The sequence below is a fragment of the Bombina bombina genome, chromosome 5 (genome assembly GCF_027579735.1).
Source record: "Bombina bombina isolate aBomBom1 chromosome 5, aBomBom1.pri, whole genome shotgun sequence".
Lineage (NCBI taxonomy): Eukaryota > Metazoa > Chordata > Amphibia > Anura > Bombinatoridae > Bombina > Bombina bombina.
Window position 1 is genome coordinate 421088965 of NC_069503.1, and position 14376 is coordinate 421103340.

Sequence of the window (14376 nt, forward strand, 5' to 3'; positions counted from 1 at the left end):
GCTGGATGGATGGAGGGAGGTTCTTCAAACTCCTCGGTCTCATCTCCCTTAGCAGATACAAACCTCCAAGACCCCTCACTTTAAAGTAGACATTTTGAAAATAAAGTAAAGTTAAGTGAACGTAAAAAAAAAACCACATGAGATTTCCTTGGGAGAGTTGCATTATGTGCAAAATAAAAAAAATCTTATGTCAAGAGACCCCTAATAAAGTTTATCGTCTAGTAGACATGTCCCTCTCTTAAAAAAATATTAATTTTGTCTGTATAGCCATGTGATAGTAATGGCATATTGTGAATCTTCTGGGCCTCCTGAAAAAAATATATAATTTGTGTGGGTCACTCACTAAAAATTGACTTACAATACAGTAGGTAGCAAAAAAAGCTCAAAATTTGCTCAGCAATGGGGTAAAAAAGGCTTAGCAGCTAAGCTCCTAGAGGCTACATGTACTTCCAGGTCTTCAGGGCTGGTTATGTCACCACCCCAAGCAATGCCAGCCACTTGGCCACCTCATATATGGAGGTAAGTGCGAGAGGGGGTGCGATGAGCTCCAAAAGCACCCCCTCTTGGATGACAACACGTAGTGATCATCCGCACTAAAGACATAGGGCCATATTACAAGTGAATTTAGCACTTTTGCTTGCGCACAAACAATGGCAGAAGTAAATTTGTAAAAGTAAAATATGCGCAAGTGAAAACAGACGCCCACTAACTTGAGGACTTAAGAAATCGCAACCATGCTAACTTCTTCTCCCTGTGGACTTCAGTAAAGAGTGCAAATTGGAAAAAAACTAACACTTATTGCTTGCACGCTAACTCGACATGCAATAGACCAACTGCGCTAACATAATTGGTTGAAGTTAGTTATGAATATTTTATATTCCAATGTTCTTCACATAAAATAAACAATCTTCTATTTATTTTTAAATAAATATGTATATAGAAATAGTTATACAGATATTTATAGGAATATCTTTTAAAAAATACATAGAACATTTTCCCCTATGTTAAGAATGTAATGTCAAATATTTACAGTAAATACACAGTAAAACACATTATTAAATATTAAAATTGAATATAAATGATTTCCTTCCTAAGATAGGGAGAGTCCACGGCTTCATTCCTTACTGTTGGGAAATACAACACCTGGCCACCAGGAGGAGGCAAAGACACCCCAATCAAAGGCTTAAATATCCCTCCCACTTCCTCATTACCCCAGTCATTCTTTGCCTTTCGTCACGTTAGGAGGTGGCAGCGAAGTGTCAGAAGATTCAGAGAGTCCTGAAAAGGGGTATCTGCCCTTCGAGATAGGACTGGAGTTTTAAGTAGTCGAGTGATAACAGGCAAAGATTTTTATGTGCGCGGTTGCCGGAGCGGCTACCTACTGGTGCGACTCTTTGTCAGAACTCATTGAGGTGGAGTCTCCCCTCGAGGATTTTGAAGACAGAATTAAATGGGATCTGAAATTTAATATTACCAAGAGCAAAATTATGCATATAGGATCCAAAAACCCAAAGGCCGATTACAGTCTCAATGGTACATTACTGACTGTAATTAAAGAAGAAAGGGATTTGGGAATTATTATTTCAGATGATTTAAAATTTGGTACGCAATGCCGCAGCGCAGCCAGCAAGGCCAGTCAAATGCTTGGTTGCATTGGAAGAGGTTTTAGTAGCAGAAATAGCAAGGTTCTTATGCCACTTTACAGATCATTAGTTAGACCAAATCTGGAATACTGTGTACAGTTCTGGAGACCATATCTTCAGAAAGATATAAATAAACTAGAAGCTGTCCAAAGGAGGGCTACTAAAATGGTACATGGTCTAAAATATAAAACGTACAAAGAAAGACTCTATGATCTAAATATGTATAGTTTAGAGGATAGAAGGAAAAGAGGTGACATGATAGAAACCTTCAAATATAGGAAGGGATTTAATAAAATAGAAGCTGAAAGCATTTTTCACAAAAAAATAAATGCCAAAACAAGGGGTCACAATCTAAAGTTAGAGGGTAGCAGATTCAGGAGAAATTTAAGGAAGCATTTTTTTACAGAAAGGGTGGTGGATTCATGGAATGAACTTCCATTTGAGGTGGTAAACACAAATACTTTAAAGGAATTTAAAAATGCCTGGGACATGCATAAAGCTATCCTAAGGAAAAAGTAACATGTAATATGGGTAGACTTGATGGGCCTTTTTGGTTCTTATCTACCGTCAAATTCTACGTCAACCTCTCAGTGAGAGTATTGATGAAAGTTAGAGTCTGGAGATGCAGGGAAAGTTTTTCTGCGAAACCATCCAGACTACTGCTAACAGCTCCTAAGCAATCAGTGTTGATGAGTTACACTGCCTGTTTTCTTTCACTCAAGTCCATGTCAGGAGCGCTGCTATAAGACTGTCACACTTGAAAGGCTGTGTTCTGTTCCACAGCATGGTTCCTGGAGGTAAGATTGTTTAAATTTTTACACACAAAATGCTATAACAGGGTCACAGTGTGGCTCTTTTATACCTTGATAGGATCCAGGGTTAATATCCTCTGAACGGGATAAGAAAATAGAAACCTTTCTGATAAAGATGTTTCAACATACAGGATTTTTGTTTCAACCGGCACCTGCAGTTGCGCGGTTGCCGGAGCGGCTACCTACTGGTGCGACTCTTTGTCGGAACTCATTGAGGTGGAGTCTCCCCTCGAGGATTTTGAAGACAGAATTAAAGCTCTGAGAATTGCTAATTCTTTTATCTGTGATGCGAACATGCAAATTATTCGCCTAATTATAAAGGCCTCTGGCTTTGCGGTCCTAGCCTGCCATGCGCTCTGGTTGAAGCCTTGGTCTACGGATATGACTTCTAAGTCCAGACTCCTTTCTTTTCCCTTCAAGGGAAAGATTTTATTTGGTCCAGGTCTGGACTCCATTATTTCTACGGTTACCAGAGGCAAGGGTGCCATCCTACCGCAAGATAAAAAGAACAAGTCTTCTAATTTTCATTCCTTTCGTTCTGATAAATCCCAACGACAACAATCCTCCTCCAAGCTAGAGCAACCCAAGAGTACTTGGAAGCTGGCTCAGTCCTGGAATAAATCCAAGCAGAATAAGAAGCCCACCGAAAACATATCGGCATGAAGGGGCGGCCCCTGATACAGGATTGGATCGTGTAGGGGGCAGACTGTCTCTTTTTTCAGACGCCTGGTTCAAGTACGATCCGTGGGTCCTTGAGGTGGTATCTCAGGGATACAAGATAGGCTTCAAATCTCTTCCGCCAAAGGGAATCTGTCTATCAGACCAGAAAAGAATGGTGCGTTCGGGATCTATCCTCCTTAGGAGTTGTTGTCCCGGTGCCTATCAAAGAAAGAGGTTTGGGGTTTTATTCAAACCTTTTCATGGTCCCAATGAAGGAGGGAACTTTCTGCCCAATTCTGGACCTAAGTTGCTTTAACAAATTTCTCAGTATTCCTTCTTTCAAGATGAGGTCCTTTAATTCAGGAAGGCCAGTTTATGACCACTATGGATCTGAAGTACGCTTACCTTTATGTTCCAATCCACAGGGAACACTTTCAGTTCCTGAGGTTTGCATTCCTGGACCAGCACTTACAGTTCATTGTCCTTCCATTTGGCCTAGCTACTGCTCCAAGAATCTTTACGAAGGTTCTGGGGGCTCTTCTAGCTGTTGCCAGAACTCAGGGTATTGCAGTAGTCCCATACTTGGACGATATTCTGGTGCAAGCACCATCCTTTTGTCTTGCGGAAGAATTCTCAGAGTACCTTCTCAGTCTTCCTCGATCACATGGATGGAAGATAAACTTGGAAAAGAGTTCTCTTATCCCAAGTACTAGGGTGGAATTCCTGGGTACTATTATAGACTCCATATCCATGAGGATATTTCTAACAGACCAGAGACGTTGCAAGCTAACTTCGGCATGTCTTGCCCTCCGGACCTCCTTGAGTCCCTCTGTGGCTCAGTGTATGGAGGTGATTGGTCTCATGGTGTCCTGCATGGACATCATTCCTTTTGCCAAGTTCCGTCTCAGACCTTAACAACTGTGCATGCTGAGGCAGTGGAATGGCGATCATTCAGATCTGTCTCAACAGATTTAGACAGTATTAGACAGCCGGAGAGAATTGCTCTCTTGGTAGCTCTGTCCAGATCATCCTGAGGGACATGCTTTTTAAGACCATCTTGGGAGATTGTGACTACGGACGCAAGCCTATCCAAGTGGGGAGCGGTTTTGGGTGCCAGGAAGGCACAGGGGTTGTGGACTGAGGAGCAGTCCTCCCTCCCAATCAATATTTTGGAATTACGGGCAATCTTCAAGGCCTTGAAGGCTTGGCCACTTCTGGCTTTGTCCCAGTTTAATAGATTCCCATCAGACAATAACCTTGGTGGCTTACATCAACCATCAGGGGGGAACGAGAAGTTCCTTGGCGAAAAGGAAGTATCTCAGATTCTGGAGTAGGCGGAGGCCCACAGCTGTTCACTGTCAGCGATCCACATTCCGGGTGTAGACAACTGGGAGGCAGATTTTCTCACCAGGCAATCCTTCCATCCAGGGGAATGGTCTCTCCATCCCGAGGTGTTTGCAAAGATATGCAAGTTGGGGACGCCAGAGATAGATCTCATGGCATCCCGTCTCAATACCAAGCTACCCAGGTACGGGTCAAGTTATCCCCAAGCGGATCTAATAGATGCACTAGCAGTGCCCTGGAGGTTTAAACTCATATCTTTTTCCTCCATTACCGCTTCTTCCTCGAGTAGTGACCCCGAATCAAGCAGAAGCGGGTATCAGTAATCCTGATCGCTCCATCGTGGCCGCGAAGGACGTGGTTCGCGGATCTAGTGGGGATGTCCTCCGTGGAAGTTACCTTGTCGCAGAGACCTGCTGATACAAGGTCCATTTGTTCATCAAAATTTTGATTCTCTGAGGCTGACTGCGTGGAGATTGAACGCTTAGTCTTAGCCAAGTGAGGTTTCTCTGAGAGTGTCATTGATTCTCTTATTTAAGCTCGTAAACCAGTTACTCAGCGTATCTACCACAAGGTGTGGAGGACCTATTTACTCTGGTTTGAAGAGCGTGGTTTTTCCTGGCACATAGTTAAGGTTGCCAGGATCTTATCTTTTCTCCAGGATGGGCTGGAGAAGGGCCTTTCTGCTAGTTCCCTGAGGGGACAGATTTCGGCTGAGCTTTCAGACGTGCAGTCCTTTGTTAAGGCTCTGATTAGGATCAGACCTGTGTTTAGATCTGAGGCTCCTGCTTGGAGCCTAAATCTTTTTCTTCGGGTTTTGCAACAGGTTCCGTTTGAGCCTCTGCATTCCGTTGATATTAAATTGTTATCTTGGAAGGTTCACTTTTTATTGGCTATTGCCTCTGCGCCCAGAGTTTCTGAGAACTCTACTTTGCAATGTGAGCCCCCTTATTTGATTTTGCATGCAGATAAGGCAGTTTTACATACTAAAATTAGGTTTTCTTCCTAAGGTTGTGTCAGATCGCAACATCAATCAGGAGATTGTGGTTTCTTCCTTGTGTCCTTATCCTTCTTCATTGAAGGAACCCTTACTTCACCATTTGGATGTAGTTCGCACCTTGAAGTTCTATCTTCAGGCTACTAAGGAGTTTAGACAATCTTCCTCTTTGTTTGTTGTCTATTCGGGGAAGCGTAAGGGGCAGAAGGCCACTTCGACTTCCATATCTTTTTGGTTAAGGAGTGTCATCCACTTAGCTTATGAGACAGCCGTACATCGTCCTCCTGAGAGGATAACGGCTCATTCCACTAGAGCAGTGGCTTCCTCTTGGGCCTTTAAGAACGAGGCCTCTATAGATCAGATTTGTAAGGCGGCTGCTGCCTGGTCCTCACATACTTTTTCAAAATTTTTACAACTTTGATGTTTTTGCTTCGGCTGAAGCAGCTTTCGGGAGAAAAGTTTTGCAGGCTGTGGTGCCCTCAGAATAGGGTCCGCCTCTTCCTTTTTGTTCCCTCCCGTTATTCATTCAGTGTCCTCTGGAGCTTGGGTATAGTTTTACCAACAGTAAGGAATAAAGCCGTGGACTCTCCCTATCTTAGGGAGGAAAACATAATTTATGCTTACCAGATAAATTCCTTTCCTTCCGGATAGGGAGAGTCCACGGCCCCCACCAATTTTTTCTTGTCTATGGGTGGTCCCCTATTATTTATTTTATTCTTCTGGCGCCATGTATACACTAATATTTCTCCTACTTTTCCTTGTTCCCTCGGCAGAATGACTGGGGTAATGAGGATGTGGAAGGGATATTTAATCCTTTGACTGTGGTGTCTTTGCCTCCTTCTGGTGGCCAGGTGTTGTATTTCCCAACAAGAAGGAATGAAGCCGTGGACTCTCCCTATCCGGAAGGAAAGGAATTTATCTGGTAAGCATAAATTATGTTTTTTATTGTTTTCAGGTATTTGAGTTGAAAGGGCTCAAAAGTGTGTGTCTGTATATATATATATATATATATATATATATATATATATATATATGTGTGTGTATATATATATATATATATATATATACATACAGAGAAAAGTGCAATATATATATATATATTTATATGTGTGTGTGCAAATATGTGTTTATATGTATATACACATATAAACACATATACAGTACATAGGTATATACACATATTTAGACATGTTGGGGTATATATATATATATATATATATATATATATATATATATATATATATATATATATACAGTATGGCCATTCCCAGTCAAATACCTTGTCATATACCATATACCTTTTAACTCTTATAGCTATTTTAAAAAAATATATATATGAATGGGTTTTTTTTATCAGCTAGTGTATATATGATTGTAACACTTTATTTTAATGTATTTATGTTGTGTTTGGGGCAATTTTTAATCCAATGCTAACCCTTTTTCTCCAACATAGGTGTGTCCGGTCCACGGCGTCATCCTTACTTGTGGGATATTCTCCTCCCCAACAGGAAATGGCAAAGAGCCCAGCAAAGCTGGTCACATGATCCCTCCTAGGCTCCGCCTTCCCCAGTCATTCTCTTTGCCGTTGCACAGGCAACATCTCCACGGAGATGGCTAAGAGTTTTTTGGTGTTTAAATGTAGTTTTTATTCTTCAATCAAGAGTTTGTTATTTTAAAATAGTGCTGGTATGTACTATTTACTCTGAAACAGAAAGGAGATGAAGATTTCTGTTTGTAAGAGGAAAATGATTTTAGCAACCGTTACTAAAATCGATGGCTGTTTCCACACAGGACTGTTGAGATGAATTAACTTCAGTTGGGGGAAACAGTGAGCAGACTTTTGCTGCTTGAGGTATGACACATTTCTAACAAGACTTGGTAATGCTGGAAGCTGTCATTTTCCCTATGGGATCCGGTAAGCCATTTTCTTAATTTTTAATATAAGAATAAAGGGCTTCACAAGGGCTTTAAAGACTGGTAGACATTTTTCTGGGCTAAAACGATTACTTTATAAGCATATTTAATGGTTTATAACTTTGGAGAGTTATTTTAATCTTGGGAATTCTGTTAAAAAAACGGCAGGCACTGTATTGGACACCTTTTTCACTGGGGGCCTTTTCTAGTCATAGGCAGAGCCTCATTTTCGCGCCACTAATGCGCAGTTGTTTTTGAGAAGCAAGGCATGCAGATGCATGTGTGAGGAGCTCAGATCCACTGAAAAAGCTTATTGAAGGCGTCATTTGGTATCGTATTCCCCTCTGGGCTTGGTTGGGTCTCAGCAAAGCAGATACCAGGGACTGTATAGGGGTTAAATGTAAAAACGGCTCAGGTTCCATTATTTTAAGAGTTAAAGCTTTCAAATTTCGTGTGCAATACTTTTAAGGCTTTAAGACACTGTGGTGAAATTTTGGTGAATTTTGAACAATTCCTTAATACTTTTTCGCATATTCAGTAATAAAGTGTGTTCAGTTTAAAATTTAAAGAGACAGTAACGGTTTTATTTTAAAAGTTTTTTGTGCTTTGTTATCAAGTTTATGCCTATTAACATGTCTGAACTAGCAGATAGACGATGTTCTGTATGTTCGGAAGCCAAGGTTCCTCTCCATTTAAATATATGTGATGAATGTGACAAACAAAGTAGGGACAATGATGCCACTGATAATAATGTTGCCCAAACTGATTCCTTAAGTGAGGGGAGTAAGCATGGTACTGCATCATCTCCTTCCATGTCTACACCAGTCTTGCCCGCTCAGGAGGTCCCTAGTGCATCTAGTGCGCCAATCCTCCTTACTATGCAACAATTAACGGCTGTAATGGATAATTCTATTAAAAACATTTTAGCCAAAATGCCCACTTATCAGCGAAAGCGTGACTGCTCTGTTTTAGATACTGAAGAGCATGAGGACGCTGATGATAATGGTTCTGACATGCCCTTACACCAGTCTGAAGGGGCCAGGGAGGTTTTGTCTGAGGGAGAAATTTCAGATTCAGGAAAAATTTCTCAACAAGCTGAACCTGACGTTATTACATTCAAATTTAAATTGGAACATCTCCGCGCTCTGCTTAAGGAGGTGTTATCTACTCTGGATGATTGTGACAATTTGGTCATTCCAGAGAAATTATGTAAGATGGACAAGTTCCTAGAGGTCCCGGTGCCCCCCGAAGCTTTTCCTATACCCAAGCGGGTGGCGGACATTGTAAATAAAGAATGGGAAAGGCCCGGCATACCTTTTGTCCCTCCCCCTATATTTAAGAAATTATTTCCTATGGTCGACCCCAGGAAGGACTTATGGCAGACAGTCCCCAAGGTCGAGGGGGCGGTTTCTACTCTAAACAAACGCACCACTATCCCTATAGAAGATAGTTGTGCTTTCAAAGATCCTATGGATAAAAAATTAGAGGGTTTGCTTAAAAAGATGTTTGTTCAGCAAGGTTACCTTCTACAACCAATTTCATGCATTGTTCCTGTCACTACAGCAGCGTGTTTCTGGTTCGAAGAACTAGAAAAGTCGCTCAATAAAGCATCTTCTTATGAGGAGGTTATGGACAGAGTTCAAGCACTTAAATTGGCTAACTCTTTTACCTTAGACGCCACTTTGCAATTAGCTAGATTAGCGGCGAAAAATTCAGGTTTTGCTATTGTGGCGCGCAGAGCGCTTTGGCTAAAGTCTTGGTCAGCGGATGTGTCCTCCAAGAACAAATTGCTTAACATCCCTTTCAAGGGGAAAACGCTGTTTGGCCCTGACTTGAAAGAGATTATTTCAGACATCACTGGGGGAAAGGGCCACGCCCTTCCTCAGGATAGGTCTTTTAAGGCTAAAAATAAAACAAATTTTCGTCCCTTTCGCAGAAACGGACCAGCCTCAAACTCTACATCCTCTAAGCAAGAGGGTAATTCTTCTCAAACCAAGCCAGCCTGGAGACCGATGCAAGGCTGGAACAAAGGTAAACAGGCCAAGAAGCCTGCTACCGCTACCAAGACAGCATGAGATGCTGGCCCCCGATCCGGGACCGGATCTGGTGGGGGGCAGACTCTCTCTCTTCGCTCAGGCTTGGGCAAGAGATGTTCAGGATCCTTGGGCGCTAGAAATAGTTTCTCAAGGTTATCTCCTGGAATTCAAGGAACTACCCCCAAGGGGAAGGTTCCACAGGTCTCAATTGTCTTCAGACCAAATAAAAAGACAGGCATTCTTACATTGTGTAGAAGACCTGTTAAAAATGGGAGTGATTCATCCTGTTCCATTAGGAGAACAAGGGATGGGGTTTTACTCCAATCTGTTCATAGTTCCCAAAAAAGAGGGAACATTCAGGCCAATTTTGGATCTCAAGATCCTAAACAAATTTCTCAGGGTTCCATCGTTCAAAATGGAAACCATTCGGACAATTCTTCCTACCATCCAGGAAGGTCAATTCATGACCACGGTGGATTTAAAGGATGCGTATCTACATATTCCTATCCACAAGGAACATCATCGGTTCCTAAGATTCGCCTTTCTGGACAGGCATTACCAGTTTGTGGCACTTCCATTCGGATTAGCCACTGCTCCAAGAATTTTCACAAAGGTACTAGGGTCCCTTCTAGCGGTGCTAAGGCCAAGGGGCATTGCAGTAGTACCTTACTTGGACGACATTCTAATTCAAGCGTCGTCTCTGCCACAAGCAAAGGCTCATACGGACATTGTCCTAGCCTTTCTCAGATCTCACGTGTGGAAAGTGAACGTAGAAAAAAGTTTTCTATTCCCGTCAACAAGAGTTCCCTTCTTGGGAACAATAATAGACTCCTTAGAAATGAAGATTTTTCTGACAGAGGCCAGAAAATCAAAACTTCTAAGCTCTTGTCAAGTACTTCATTCTGTTCTTCTTCCTTCCATAGCGCAGTGCATGGAAGTAATAGGTTTGATGGTTGCGGCAATGGACATAGTTCCTTTTGCGCGGATTCATCTAAGACCATTACAACTGTGCATGCTGAGACAGTGGAATGGGGATTATACAGACTTGTCCCCGACGATCCAAGTAGATCAGAGGACCAGAGATTCACTCCGTTGGTGGCTGACCCTGGACAACCTGTCTTAAGGGATGAGCTTCCGCAGACCAGAGTGGGTCATTGTCACGACCGACGCCAGCCTGGTGGGCTGGGGCGCGGTCTGGCACTCCCTGAAAGCTCAGGGTCTATGGTCTCGGGAAGAATCTCTTCTCCCGATAAACATTCTGGAACTGAGAGCGATATTCAATGCTCTCAAGGCTTGGCCTCAACTAGCAAAGGCCAAATTCATAAGGTTTCAATCAGACAACATGACGACTGTTGCATATATCAACCATCAGGGGGGAACAAGGAGTTCCCTGGCGATGGAAGAAGTGACCAAAGTAATTCAATGGGCGGAGATTCACTCCTGCCACTTGTCTGCAATCCACATCCCAGGAGTGGAAAATTGGGAAGCGGATTTTCTGAGTCGTCAGACATTTCATCCGGGGGAGTGGGAACTCCATCCGGAAATCTTTGCCCACATAACTCAATTATGGGGCATTCCAGACATGGATCTGATGGCGTCTCGTCAGAACTTCAAGGTTCCTTGCTACGGGTCCAGATCCAGGGATCCCAAGGCGACTCTAGTAGATGCAATAGTAGCACCTTGGACCTTCAACCTAGCCTATGTATTCCCACCGTTTCCTCTCATTCCCAGGCTGGTAGCCAGGATCAATCAGGAGAGGGCTTCGGTGATCTTGATAGCTCCTGCGTGGCCACGCAGAACTTGGTATGCAGACCTGGTGAATATGTCATCGGCTCCACCATGGAAGCTACCTTTGAGACGGGACCTTCTTGTTCAAGGTCCGTTCGAACATCCGAATCTGGCCTCACTCCAACTGACTGCTTGGAGATTGAACGCTTGATTTTATCAAAGCGTGGGTTCTCAGATTCTGTCATTGATACTCTTATTCAGGCTAGAAAGCCTGTAACTAGAAAAATTTACCATAAAGTATGGAAGAAATATATCTGTTGGTGCGAATCGAAAGGATTCCCATGGAACAGGGTAAAAATTCCTAAAATTCTATCCTTTCTACAAGAGGGTTTGGAGAAAGGATTATCTGCAAGTTCTTTGAAGGGACAGATTTCTGCTCTATCTGTTTTACTTCACAAAAAGCTGGCGGCTGTGCCAGATGTTCAAGCTTTTGTTCAGGCTCTGGTTAGAATCAAGCCTGTTTACAAACCTTTGACTCCTCCTTGGAGTCTCAATTTAGTTCTTTCAGTTTTTCAAGGGGTTCCGTTTGAACCCTTACATTCCGTAGATATTAAGTTATTATCTTGGAAAGTTTTGTTTTTGGTTGCAATTTCTTCTGCTAGAAGAGTTTCAGAGTTATCTGCTCTGCAGTGTTCTCCTCCTTATCTGGTTTTCCATGCAGATAAGGTGGTTTTGCGTACTAAACCTGGTTTTCTTCCGAAAGTTGTTTCTAACAAAAATATTAACCAGGAGATAGTTGTGCCTTCTTTGTGTCCGAATCCAGTTTCAAAGAAGGAACGTTTGTTGCACAATTTGGATGTAGTTCGTGCTCTAAAATTCTATTTAGAGGCTACAAAGGATTTCAGACAAACATCTTCCTTGTTTGTTGTTTATTCTGGTAAAAGGAGAGGTCAAAAAGCAACTTCTAACTCTCTCTCTTTTTGGCTTAAAAGCATCATCCGATTGGCTTATGAGACTGCCGGACGGCAGCCTCCTGAAAGAATCACAGCTCACTCCACTAGGGCTGTGGCTTCCACATGGGCCTTCAAGAATGAGGCTTCTGTTGATCAGATATGTAAGGCAGCGACTTGGTCTTCACTGCACACTTTTACAAAATTTTACAAATTTGATACTTTTGCTTCTTCTGAGACTATTTTTGGGAGAAAGGTTTTGCAAGCCGTGGTGCCTTCCATCTAGGTGACCTGATTTGCTCCCTCCCATCATCCGTGTCCTAAAGCTTTGGTATTGGTTCCCACAAGTAAGGATGACGCCGTGGACCGGACACACCTATGTTGGAGAAAACAGAATTTATGCTTACCTGATAAATTACTTTCTCCAACGGTGTGTCCGGTCCACGGCCCGCCCTGGTTTTTTAATCAGGTCTGATGAATTATTTTCTCTAACTACAGTCACCACGGTATCATATGATTTCTCCTATGCATATTCCTCCTTTACGTCGGTCGAATGACTGGGGAAGGCGGAGCCTAGGAGGGATCATGTGACCAGCTTTGCTGGGCTCTTTGCCATTTCCTGTTGGGGAGGAGAATATCCCACAAGTAAGGATGACGCCGTGGACCGGACACACCGTTGGAGAAAGTAATTTATCAGGTAAGCATAAATTCTGTTATGCGAGGACTTAAATCACACCATTTGCAATCGAGCCCATAGTGTGAATGACGTCTACATGTTGTCATCTGCGCTTAAAGGATTAAACAACTTCTCAATTTACTCCTATTATCAAATTTGCTTCATTCTCTAGGCATCTTTTCTTGAAGAGTAAATCTAGCTAGGCCCATAAGAGCTCAGGCGTGTGCGCTTATCTTTATACTCTGATATGGTAGTATTGTTTTTCAACATTGTTTGCAGCAGTGTTATACTTTGTTGCAAACACTACTGCCATAGAATATAAAGACACGTTCATGCTCAGGAGCTCTTATGAGCCTACCTAGATTTACTCTTCAAGAAGGGATATGAAGAGAATGAAGCAAATTTAATAAGCTTACATTGTGAAGTTGTTTAAAATTGCATGATCTATCTGAATCATGAAAGTTCAATTTTAAATTTATTGTCCCTTCATTTCAGCAGTCAGAATGTTATTTAAACAGATAAACACCTTGTTTGCTGCAATTGTTTTTAATAGTCAAACTCCACCCACCACTGGAAGAGTCTGGGCTTATGTCTGCCGTTGTAGTAACAAACATTCCTTTGGCTTCAGCACAACAGATAAGATAACAGACTGCAAATAAGATACACATATATATGCCATGGTTAGGCTGAAACGTTTCACAATTAAATCACAGAAAAAGGAGCAACAAAATAATGAAAATACATTGTAAAGTTGTCTTACTATGCATAATTAACCATTTTATATTACAAGTGTTTACTGTCTCGTTAATCTTAGACCTATGCAGTAATAAAATACCAAGGGGTCGATCCGATAAAAATCGTCGCCCGCAAAAGCCGGCGACGCCAATAATTGCACGGATTTGGTATCCTATATACGGCGTAAGCTAGAAGTTACGCGCGTATATTTCTGCCGTCGCCCGCAGTTTTTTGGGCCATAGGCAGGTATACCAAACCCGCGCAGTTTGGTATCCAATATGCAGCGTAAGGACTTACGTGGCGAAAATGGAGAAAACTTACTCCATTTTCACCTCGCCACAAAAAGCAGCCGTAAGAAGCCTTACGCTGACTATTGGAGCCCCGTAACTCCCTAAACTATCTAGAAAATAAACCTAACACCTAACGCATGCGCAATGTCTATCTCCCTGTCAACCGCGATCTGCTAAAATAAACCTAACACCTAACGCATGCGCAATGTCTATCTCCCTGTCAACCGCGATCCCCCCCCCCCCTGAAATCCCTAATAAAGTTATTACCCCCTAAACCGCCGCTCCCGGACCCCGCCGCCATCTACATAAACTAACCCCCTACTGTGAGCCTCTAAAACCGCCGCCATCTACCTTATCTATCCCCTAATCTGACCCCTTACACCGCCGCCACCTATATAAAAATTATTAACCCCTAATCTAATCCCCCTATACCGCCGCCAGCTATATTAATATTATTAACCCCTAATGTAAGCCCCTTACACCGCCGCCATCTCTATTAAAATGATTAACCCCTAATTTAATCTACCTACCCCGCCGCCAGCTATATTATCTATATTAACCCTAAGTATATTATAGTTAATATAGGTATTACAT